Below are 12,105 nucleotides of genomic sequence, written 5' to 3' on the forward strand. Positions count from 1 at the left end.
GAAATTAACAAAAATATAACAATTGTGTGTAAATTATGTTAGTTGGTAGTGTTATGTGCTTGAGGAGCTGATGTGCGATGTCATATTGTCATGGCACACCAAGGAGAAGGTGAGCACATGCAAGCAGCTGACACCTCTCACAAAACCTAAGTGCCAGGTACTGCACAATATCATCATCATCATCATCATCATCACACTCGTCTGGATGTGTTTTTTGATGACATTGATGCAAACCAAGTTAGTCAGAAAGATATATTTAACTGACTTGGTTTGTGTCAGTGTCATGGAAAAACTTGTCCAAAAGTATGTGGTGGTGGTGGTGGTGGTGGTGGTGGTACTGTGCAGTACCTGGCACTTCGGTTTTGTCCCAGTGAGAGAGGTTTGCACTGTTTGCGTGTGCTCACCTTCCCCCTAGTGCCTGCCACGAGAAGCAAGTGCCATCATACCTGAGCTCATCAACCACTTAATCTGTTTCCATGCAGGCAGGGCCTTTTCAAACTGCTTTTCTATTCAATAAATTGGTCAAGTGGAATGCAAGTCTGTGTGATTTTTGAGCAAATTTGCTCATTTGAAGTGTTTCAGGTTTGGTGGTCACTGCATTGGCAAAGAACTGTTTGAAGTGTCGTCACAAGTTTTCAGCCTTGAGGTGAGTGTCACTGCAACAGACACAAGTCTTTGCTGCTTTCCTCTGTGTGCACATGAGTCAAAGTGATGCAATTGTACAATTGCAGTCACTTTGAGTCATGTGGAGACCGAGAGAAGCAGTCAAAGACTTGGCTCTGTTCAGAGGCTGAAGGCAAACACTCAACTCCAAGCTGAAAAGAGCCTTCCAAAACCTAAGTGCCACTATGCCCGCCTCCTAACTCTGCCCGGCCAATCACGGCTCGGCCAGAATTTGCATAACCACGCCTACTTTCTGACAGCCAATAGAAATGCAGCTTTTTGCACATCTGACCAATCAAATCGATTCATTTGTAGGAAGCTACGCCCACTTTTAAAATCCGACCAATCACAGGGCACCTCATTTGCATACCCACGCCCATATTTAGACCAATCACGGATCGACCAGAATTTGCATAACCACGCCCACTTTCAGACAGCCAATCAAAATGCAGCTTTTTGCACATCCGACCAATCAGAGCGCTTCATTTGTAGGGAGCCACGCCCACTTTTAAAATCTAACCAATCACAGGGCACCTCATTTGCATACCCACGCCCACATTTAGACCAATCACGGATCGTCCAGAATTTGCATAACCACGCCCACTTTCAGACAGCCAATCAAAATGCAGCTTTTTGCACATCCGACCAATCAGAGCGCTTCATTTGTAGGGAGCCACGCCCACTTTTAAAATCCAACCAATCACAGGGCACCTCATTTGCATACCCACGCCCACATTTAGACCAATCACGGATCGGCCAGAATTTGCATAACCACGCCCACTTTCAGACAGCCAATCAAAATGCAGCTTTTTGCACATCTGACCAATCAGAGCGCTTCATTTTTAGGGAGCCACAACCACTTTTAATCCAACCAATCACAGAGCACCTTATTTGCATATCCACACCCACTTTTAGACCAATCACGGATCGGCCAGAATTTGCATAGCCACGCCCACTTTCAGACAGCCAATCAAAATGCAGCTTTTTGCACATCTGACCAATCAGAGCGCTTCATTTTCAGGGAGCCACGCCCACTTTTAATCTAACCAATCACATGGCACCTTATTTGCATATCCACGCCCACTTTTAGACCAATCACAGCCATTTATTTTCCTGGCTCCACCCAGTGTTGGAGCCTGCAGCCAATCATGAAGCAGTATTTTCATCAGATCCCGCCCCTTTTCTCAAAATCTCACCACAAAAAAATCCCAAAATCCTGGGTGGGGGGGGGGAACAAAAATAAAATGAAAAATTGGAAAGAATAATTTTTAGTTTAGTTTTAAAATTTAAGATGTGAGGTTTGAAAATGAAGAGTGTAAAGATTGTTATTTGTAATTGTTTTATTCTTTTGCAGAGTAAACAATCACAAGAAAGTAACAAGTTGGATAGCAATCTGCTCATTGCAGACTGGTGAAGTGGTCGGTCAGATAGACGAGAGGTTGTGCGGACGAGCAGTTGGCCAGAGGGACAGGCAGTAAGTGGTCAGGTAGTGGGATGAGTGTTCTTCCCTGCCTGGACACAAGACAAAAAGAGATAGGTAAGAAAAATGCCAAGTCAACGTTTTGTGCAGAAAAGGTTTTGACACTAAACATACCAGTGTACAAGTTGAGTATGTGGAGAGTTTTGCAAGCTGCATGACCAGGTAGACGATTTTGTTCCTTGCTGCATGATTCAGGATGTTGATTTTGTTCCTTGCTTCCTGTCAGAAATAGAAGAAAATTATTGGAATAAAGGTTAGTGTGCAATGAGGAGCAATTAATGGGACTCACTTTTCAGGTTCATGAGGAAGTAACAAGGAAATGTAAGTGCTGCTGGTCTGTAGCTTTGTTCTGGTCCTCAGCTTCTGCTGTGAGAAGGTACTTGATGGTGCTCCACACTGGACACAAAAACGGATTCAAATTTTGAAACATGGCTAAAATGTTGATTTCTTTCCTTCTCTTACCAGCAGTAGGTTCTTTAGGCAGGACGGATCCAGGTGGACAAGCTCAGAGTAGTTGTGGCAGAAGACAAACTGGCAGGCTTTGCACTTTGTGAACCAGGATTTGTCCACTCTGCCTGGAAAGAATCAGGAACATTGACACAATTCCATTTAAGTTAACTGATTTTATTTTTAACTGTAGACTGGAAGCAGATGTTCGCTGTAGTTGCTAAAATGTTCATACTCTCCGGGGTGGACACCTGCACACAAGACAAACAAGGGACTCATCAAGCTGCTATTTAGTACATTTTATTTGTGAGTCACCTCTGAAATTGGAGGCAGTTTAGAAGAACCTTTGCATGGTTTGGAGGGCTTTTACCTTTGGCCAGCAGGTGGCAAATTTTCCAACTTCATCCGTACTGGAAAGTGCTCTGCAGGAAGTGGGAGGCCAAAAAAGAAGCAGGTAAGTGCTTTTAAATATTGCCAAGTTTGTAATAAGTTGTCACCTGTCAGCACATCTGATTCCACAGGTTCAAAACCTTTTAGAACCACACCAGCAGATCCATGTTGCAGAAATTAGGTCCTTTGGCACCACTTGGTGGACAAAAGAAAGATGAACAAACTGAAATGTTTGACATGTGTCAAACATTTGGACGCGTGCATGTTTCACCAGTGAGAAATGGAGGGCAGCAGTCTCTCCAACCACAGCTCGCTGGTCTGAAAGACACGGTAAGGTTAGAACCAGTCTGCTTTAACATTTTCAGCCTAACTAGCAAATTGAGCAAGAGTAGACCTGCAAGTGTTTCATGAAGCTATGCGGGAACTGCAAGGCAGCCATCTTGGACCCTGCAGACAAAGAAAAACAAATGTTTGCTTTAGTCAATTTGACAAGATGACTTGCTAATAAAAATATTTTTGCCATTTTGCAGTCAATCTGCTTCCTCTGTTCCAGATGCAGGCCTGTGAACAGAAATGAAAAGACAATTAAAAGCAGTCTATTGCATGAGTTGACTTTAAAACTCACAGAAAGTTAGTCGGCCATGACGGGCTCATTTGAAAGGTTTGCACCTGCAGATAGAAAGTAGAAAATTAACACTAATGCATCGAAAAAAACTGTTTCAGTAATGCTCTGGTGGATATTTGCAAAGGCTGCTTTGTCTACTTACCTCCGGCCAAACGACGCTGTCGTCCAGACATTGCTAAATGTTTGTGCAAAACTTGTTAGTCATCTTTCCACACGGTGCGTGCTTGAGTTTTCAAAATGTACATGTACTTACCCACCGTTAAAAGCTTTAGTTACATCGTTGCACCAAAATGCACGCCCAAGAAATGAGTTTTGGTGGTCGTTGAAGACGCTAACTGCTAACGCTAGCTTCTGCAAACTTTTAAACTTGCAAGCTGGGAACACTCCGAAAGTGCAACTTGACGCTGAAAGAGAGAAAATGCAGTTAGTTTAGAACGATTAACAAATAATGAACATTCACCTTGTCAGTTCTGGAACGGAGTGTGGCTGGCGCAGCAGGTGGACCAGAGCAGCGTGGCGCTCGCTGTCAGAGAGTGTAAGAGTGATCGTTGCGTTCTTGACGCCTTTTATACTCTTTTTGTGATGACGTCATCAAAAGAAGAAAAATAAAAAGAAAAAAAAACCCTTTCGAACTGCTGAACAGAAAAGTGAGCGAGAAACTGCAAAGAGAAGTTTCATGGAGGGCTCGGGTCTCGAACCAGCATTGCAATCTTCGAAGGCAAAGGTGTCATCCACTCGACCATTGCCGGTGCGTTCGAATGCGGAGATTTGCTTCTAATATCACAAATCATGAAGGTATCAGGTTCAGAGTTATCCTTCAAATACTAACATTCAACCCACTTCTGTAATAACTCGAATGGCCGAATGGTTAAAGCTTTTACCTTTGGTTCAGGAGAGGCTGGTTCGAATCTTACATGTCTGCGTATTTGCAAAAGCTGCAAAGAGCAAGTCTCGAACCCGAGGCTGCTGGACACCGACCCAAGTCGTGAACCATTCTGCCATTTTGGCGTTGAATTTTCAAAGTTTTTTTAATGTATTTATAGCACATGTCTCATGAAATGGATAAAATTACCAAAACCGGTTTGTATTGCAGAGCAGTCCGTGGTGTAGTAGGTAAAGCTTTTGCCTTATGTTCGGGAGAACCGAGTTCGAGTCTCACACCATGCAAACTTTAGCTTAAAGAATGCTATGTGTTGGGCTCGAACCATAGTCTCCCGATCACCGGCTAAAGTTATAATCCACTCTGCCATTTTGGACGTGACAGTCGGTTTTTTTTTTGGGAAGAACATAGAGGACGTCAGGCCAAATGAAAAAGAAAAATTGACATGTCCATTATCCGCTGGGTTACATACAAGTGAATGGGGGCACTGCCATCTTGCGGTAGCTTGCCGTCATTACATGAACCGCTTCATAAACTATCAAGTCATGCTCAAGCCATCTCTTGTTCAAGTGCTTGTCTGTAAATGACCTTTAATTAAAATGGTTCCTTTAATCCCACGTCAAATTCCCTGTACTTGGTCAATAAAGCTGATTGTGATTTTCAGAGCTGCTGCCATCCAATTTTTAAAATCGCATATACGCTATATGATGAGGTTAAATGTTTATTCTCAGAGTTATACCGAACCTCTGAGGAATTAAAACACAATAAGAACGAATTTGACATCCTGCTTAATCCCTTCCACCTGATCTAGTGGAACCGAGGCTTCTAGCAATGACACTTTTACACCACAAGATAGCAGACTTGACTGCTTTATTTATGGCTAAAATTCAAGTCTAAATATTTGCAAAGTTTTGAAGTTCATTTCTATGTCTTAGCGTACCATATTGTTTACCTGTTGTATACGAAACGCCTTATTAACATTTGAGTTTTTCTTTAATTACCTGGATTTGTAACGACCCAGATTGGTAAATGTGTGCTCCTTCCTCCACTAAGAGTCAAAAGTACATGCTGCTTGAATTTGCTTTAGAAAAGGAGCCGCCTCCTCATTTTTAACACCACCAAGCACTGAGCACAATGTATTGCAATAATGTCACTCTGTAACTTGGTGCAATTTTAGAATGGTTGCTATTTTTTTGTTGAGCTGGCAATTGTCGGATGAACGTTAAAAAAGGTCCGTTAGTGGACATCATGCTGCTGCTTGCATGCATTACCACGAGCCAGTCACCCCATTCCCAAGTGGCTGGCAGGTATGTAGGTACTCAGGAAGCACAGCCATAAAGGCACTGGATATGTGCGTCTCTACGTGAGGGCCACAAGCGATATCAATTTTTAATTCAGTGAGCACATTGAAGGGGCTGCTACACACACGTCAGCATTGTCTATTTATTAGCATATGCCGATGGGAGGCCTGCTCTAAATAATCCGCCTATACGGGACAGCCGGCGCAAGCGGACATTAATATTTCATAGCGCATTGTGTACCTTGCTATATAGAAACATAAATAGTCTTGGTTCATGATGGTTTATTAGCTATTAAAGATTGAAAACAAACCCTTCTCCCTCCCTTAGGTTTTCACCAAGACCTGGCGGGAATTCCCATTCCGGCCTTAGTTCGATTCCATGCAATCACGTTATATACACATTTGTCAACGGGATGCATTTAAAAATCCAAAACTCAGAAGTCATGGTTTTCTACATGAAGCAATGACTTGATTAGACTTGGTGCTGAGAAAGGTGGCATCATGAGCAAACGCCGTAGTCTTTTTTTGAAACTTCAATAGCGGCGTTGAAAAGCAGACATGAATGAGGAATCAAATATGATGGGATGGATTGAGTATGTGCCCTGCTTCAGCAGATTAAGGCCTGTGATCCTTGCCAATCGATGATGGGGCTGCGGCGGGGGGCCGGCCGGCTGCGTCAGCAAAGCCCGGCGCTCACAACAACGCTGCTCATTCCATTCTTTGTTAGAGGTTTCAAGCTTCAGGCTTAGGCTAAGGTGATCGGGAAAAAAACCAAAACAATCTGGATCATTAGAAGAAAGGGTGCAAAAGAAGAAAAAAAAAGGATAAGTTTGGACCAGCTTGGTTTATTGCAGGAACTCCAAAGACAGACAAACTGACGTGACTCGACAACAAAACAAACAGAACCGACCGGCGGAAAAACGTGGAACAAAAACCAGGAACCAAACAAACCTCGTGACAGTGAGCCCCGCATCATCATGCATCTCATGCAACGCTCCGACAGTGAGTGGCACACAAACAGAACTTAAATACAACACAGGTAAGAAGAGGCAGGTGAGTGTGATTACACCAACCATGGGCACACAGGAAGGGAGGGGCGAGCACGCAGAAACCATGGCAACCTCCACACAACAAAACTGGGGACGAGACATGACAGAACCCCAACAGAACATGACAGTCAACATGTATTTCAAATGGACAGAGGCGGCGCAACAGGGTGGCCACTCCTTTGTCCGTTTTTGACGATCAACTCCTCCATTTCGAGCTTTAACACACTTTTTGAAACACGTGATCATTTTCAGAGAGATCCAGAGTCGCCATCGTTCCAGTTTTGAACAGATACGAACAAGCAAGTTAGCCATTGGCTACCTCCCCAGGGCCCACTAGGACTCGGATGGCCAGTGTGTAACGATTGGCAAGGTAGCAAAAGGAGACTTGACCTGAGGCAGGAGCTCTCCCTCTCTTTGACGGCAGCTGTCAGTCAGTCTGACAATGACTGGGGACCAATTCCTTCACATTGGATAGCTAAAAAGGTGAACATAAAGAGATGACAACATGAAATAATCATCATCTTTCCCCATGAAACATGAATGCATTCTGTATATTCAATCCTCTGGTTAGAATTGCAGAACATGCAGAAATGATTCAAAGTTGCTTCTTTGCAACATTGAGATGAACGTGGGGCGAGAGCTATGGAGAAAAAAGATCTAAGAAGAATACAGTGGTCAAGGTGAGACGCAAGGTGCTCGGGTATGAAGGAGCAAAGACAAAGCTCTGAAGAAGTTGATGATGGCTGAGAAAGCGGAGAGTGACAGCCTCCGCCTCTGTGGCTAGTTAATATTCTAGCCGCTGCCTTGGTCCGTCCACCTCATTTCTGTCTGCAAATATTTAGACTGGGTAGCCGTGTATCTATGTTTTCTTTTACTCTGACACACACAGCGCGCCGTGTCGAGTCGACCGACTACATCGTCTTATTACAGCGAGTTAAAAGGCCATGTCCACACAGACGCTGGCATTTGAAAACAAATGATACTTCTCCATGTTTTTGCCATGGGGATGCATTTCTGCTTTCATCCCCCCCCCCCCCCCCCCCCCCATTTTAGCCGACTGAAAGGTGAGTGTTTAGAAAAAAAAAAAGTGAATTGGTTTGGAGTTGATTTCCCCCACATAGAATAACATGAACATTGAAACGGGGCGGCACGCAAAAGGGGATGGTGTTAAATAGCACGCCACGCCAACAGGCTGCTAGAACAGCGGGCGAGGAAAGATGAATGAACATCTGCTGGTTCAGGATTTGCTCCAGGTTCTTTTGACATTGCTCATATCAGGATGTGCTGGTGATCAAACAACCCTGAGAAGGACAAAGACTTCAAGAAGAGTTCAAGACAACTTCATAAACAATTACAAAAGAAATCAACAAAATATAAATAGGAGAATAAAGTACATCTTAAAACAGAGGCGCTAATGAGAAGAAAAAAAAATAGGTTGGGGAAAAAAAAAAGGTTGGTGACATATTTGCATGTTATCTGGGGATTATGTCGATGTGCTGTGATGTATTAAGCTACACTGTAGTACTCAATTAATTTTCCTTTTTGCCATTTTGGCTTGACGGAAGCATTTGTCAGCCTCATTTCGAAGGGAATTGCTATTTTGAGCAAAATAGAACAAACCAAAGTGAGAAGAGTTGCAGGGGGGGGGGGGAGGAAAGTTGAGTAAATGCATCAGAGTACGTGGATGATGCAATGTGTTGCTCATGAAGAAACAATTCCTTGAAGAAACAAATGATCTTTGTCCACATGCACGTAGTTTCCCCAATCTCCTTGACTGCTAAGCATTTGGACTTTAGCTCATTATTTTCTCATTAGATTCCAGTTTGAGGCCTTGACAACACCGACGCATCTGCTGCATAATGAAACGGTACACAGCGGGTCTCTTTTTCTTTGCTTTTATTCATGTCACACGCAGGGCTAGTATTTTGGAACATTTAATTACAAAAGGGGACAGCGGGGAGGATGGGCAATAGAGGAGAAAAATGATTGCTTTTAATTAATGAAGTGTACAGGCTCAGGAAGGCAGTAGGGGAGGAAGTGAGGAGTCCAAAAGGACATCAACATCTGGCTTCCGCCGCAAATAAAAGCCCATTTGCTTGTGTAAACGCACATAAAATACACAAGTGGTGTCAACACTCCTTTATGCATCCCCACTGTGTAATGATTCTCGCTTTCTACACAAAATGTCTTTATTAACAACAGCACAGACAGGAAATGCTTGATCGTGTTGAAGCCAATCCGACATCATTCCGCTTCGCATTATTCCATTTGCTCTTCAAACGTACTAGATGGAATTCGCCGAAACGGAACGGAAACGGAGAACGTCCTCCTGATTCCGAATCGATCGATTGGAAATAAAATGGAGGAGGATAACGTTAAACGAATCAGGAAGACATTGTGACTATTCGGGCTGCGAATGAATGCAATGTGGACTTCGGCAACCGGCGGTCATCGTGTTTGCTAATTGTGTCATGGATGATTAGAAAAGCCCTTGGCAATGATGTTGCTTTTCCTGGACGATACTAAATCGATCGGTAGCTAGTGTATATCGACTATCTCGATCTGTCTCTATCAAAGTGCGCTTGAAAACATTCCCGGCCTTTGCTTTCAGGGTGTCGAGGGGCGGCCATCTGCCGAGGTGCTATCCTTTCAATTTCCTATCCTCAGCGGTCGCTCATCAAGCCAAACTGCTCTAGCCAAGCCAAGCATGCCTTGACTCTTCATTCCCATTGCTGCTTTTAGCACTTCCACGGTAGCAACAGCAGCAGCAGCCCCCTAGCAGAAGCCATGTCGGTAATTAATGGATTTACACATTGAGCTCTTGTCAAACACATGTCAAGGGCACGGAGCTATCCCAGCCCACCGTAAGCGATTAACTTCTCACAAAGACATTCACACACTGGTGAATTCAGCTCTGATATCAAAAGCCACCCAGTGTAGTGCAAGGATACACCCAAACACACAAAGGCAATTATCTCAAGCTAAAGCTCATTCATTGGGGTGACTCGGGGAATGCAAATCACAAATTATTATATCGCCCCGCGGAGGGCGGCAAATGCTTTCGAATATTAGTGGAATCAATTCATTCTTGGATATTGTCATTTATTTTTTTTCACCCGAGTGACAGCAAATTGGAGGATGTCAGAAGAAGTCGTCTAGAATCGTCAGTCATCCCATAATAATATAATATCATTACATTTATACGGCAAATAGGGCTCATTTAATTTGCAAGACATGTTTTCTTTCGTGTTGGATTGGCGAATCGTCAAATGGAGAAAGGTGGATTTTGCGTAAAGCTCATTAGAACATTTGAAAAGGGGGTTGTCTATTTGTTTCCCCTTAAATGACTGGAAAGGGAAAATGTGCACGTGACCTCTTTTCATCACAATTCAGCTGGGATTTATTTGATGGAATGAATTACCCAGGGTAATTAAAAAGCTTTTTTTTTTTCCGCCTGCCCTTCCCTCTCAACACAACAATTTGGTCCGAACCCAGAGAAGCAATCCAAAATTAATTTAGCGCACCACTGAGTAGTATTAATGCTTTGGCCTACTGCACCGCTTCTTTTACATTGGTTACGTGATATGAGACGATAGGCTGGATGTGAGAAGTTCCTCGTGTCATCAGCAGAAAGAGAAGAAAGAAGAGTAGCGAGCGGATGGCGGCACGTGGATGGCGTTACAACACTCTGCACTCTGTAGATAACTTCCATCGAGGCAACGTTGTTTTGCGTGTTGACACGCCGTCACGGTCTTACTCGCTGACAGCCACAACATGAGCTCATAATTAAATGTGCCAGCATCAATCTTTGGGAGTCAAGCTATTTTATATGGTTGGACATTTTTAGAATGCGAACGTTTGGAACAATCATGTCTCAAATTGTTGGCCCAAGTTTTTGGGTTTGATCATTTCTTGTCCTGTCTGAGGTTGGAATGACCCCGGCCGGAACAGGTTTCTCATTCAGGATTTCTCTGCGTTCCCCTTTCCTGACCAGTTGTCAGTTCCAACAGCAGGCAGGATCGTAGCAGCAATTGGCTTCTGGTAATGAGCAGTCCCTGCTTTTCCCCCCAAACACAATGTTTGACATGCCACCCGCGTGAAGCCAAGCATGAAAACACTTCCATTCTTCTGACTTTGCATCTGAGCTGCTTTCCAAATGCTACGTAGGACTTTAGAAGCATGAAACTTGGGCGCGCACCCCTTCTCTGACCATTACAGAGTATAGTAGCAGTCAATTTACAAGACAAGGGAGGTCACAGTATGGGCTAAACCAATTTAGCACAATATATGGGATGTCCTGTTGCAGGATATTTACAGTTGGAGGAATTGGGTGGGCTGGCTGGCTGGCTTGCTGGCTGTGATAAAATTGATATCAGGCAGGCAGGCAGGCAGGCAGGACAACGTGGCGAGGGAAAAACAGGTTCATAAAGAAAGCCGCATGGTTCTAAATCTGGTGTCAATGCTTTTTGACCCCCTCGGGTGACTTGTGTTTACCAAACATCATTTTGAACAACGGCTACGTGGCCCGCATCGCAGTTTTTCTTTTCCGATTAATACCACTAGTCCAGAACCTACATTCACTTTATAGTGGCGCTCGCTGGATATTTGAGCACGTCCAAGCTTCATTGGCTTCTTTTCAGCATCACATATCTTGAAAACCTTTCGGTAACTTTAAAACAACTCTACACAAAGGCAAAATATTTCTTTTACTTACTTTGTAGACGATTTGGGACTCCCTGCAAATTTCTTCAGCAACCAGTATTTACGTGTACGGGAATGGGCTTTTAGCTTTCAACACGTGAACAAAAGAATCAATCTATCGAGTAAAGAAATGTTTATTAATAATAATCATCATGGTTGGAATAACTGCAATAATCATTGCGATAATAATGCACCAATATCATAATAAATAGTATTATTAGTTTGGAGCACATTGGGATTGGGGGGGGGGGGGGGGAAGAAAACAAATCATAAGCATTGGGACACACAAAATAAATCTTTTTCTCCTCACCAAAGCTTTTTTTTTGAATGAATCTTACACTGAATACCATCGAATTAAAATTGGAGACCTTCAAAAACAGTAGCGTAAAGTCACCATTAACTTTGCATTGCTGATGATGACAGATGGCTTGAAACACTCTTGCTCAAAATTCAAGACTCCTTTCATAACATGTTTGATTTGGTGTCCCAACACTTATGGACTAACTGTACATACACGCAGGACTGTAGTGAAGATCATGGGAATTAGCTGCTAGGTTGGATCAGACTTCA

General features: G+C 43.4%; 2 long non-coding RNA genes across 6 annotated transcripts; one reads left to right on the forward strand and one right to left on the reverse strand.

Moving 5' to 3' along the window:
* Positions 1-1,985: 1,985 nt before the first annotated feature.
* LOC133171467 (uncharacterized) lies at positions 1,986-4,141 on the reverse strand. 5 transcript variants are annotated; one of them, XR_009718795.1, is made up of 11 exons: positions 3,859-3,997; positions 3,748-3,780; positions 3,606-3,649; positions 3,252-3,541; positions 3,088-3,175; positions 2,961-3,012; positions 2,826-2,841; positions 2,606-2,718; positions 2,433-2,539; positions 2,258-2,362; positions 1,986-2,175 (listed from the first exon to the last, which is right to left on the reverse strand). It is a non-coding gene; the product is annotated as an uncharacterized LOC133171467 (long non-coding RNA). The 5 variants fall into 5 exon arrangements; XR_009718794.1 differs by adding an exon at positions 4,066-4,141 and having other exon boundaries at positions 2,961-3,541; positions 3,859-4,009; XR_009718798.1 differs by having other exon boundaries at positions 2,961-3,298; positions 3,375-3,541.
* Positions 3,168-5,151, forward strand: LOC133171465 (uncharacterized). Its single transcript, XR_009718793.1, has 2 exons — positions 3,168-3,310; positions 4,074-5,151. It is a non-coding gene; the product is annotated as an uncharacterized LOC133171465 (long non-coding RNA).
* The last annotated feature ends 6,954 nt before the right edge of the window (positions 5,152-12,105 follow it).

Source organism: Syngnathus typhle, linkage group LG18 (assembly GCF_033458585.1).
Source record: "Syngnathus typhle isolate RoL2023-S1 ecotype Sweden linkage group LG18, RoL_Styp_1.0, whole genome shotgun sequence".
In the NCBI taxonomy this organism is placed as follows: Eukaryota; Metazoa; Chordata; class Actinopteri; order Syngnathiformes; family Syngnathidae; genus Syngnathus; species Syngnathus typhle.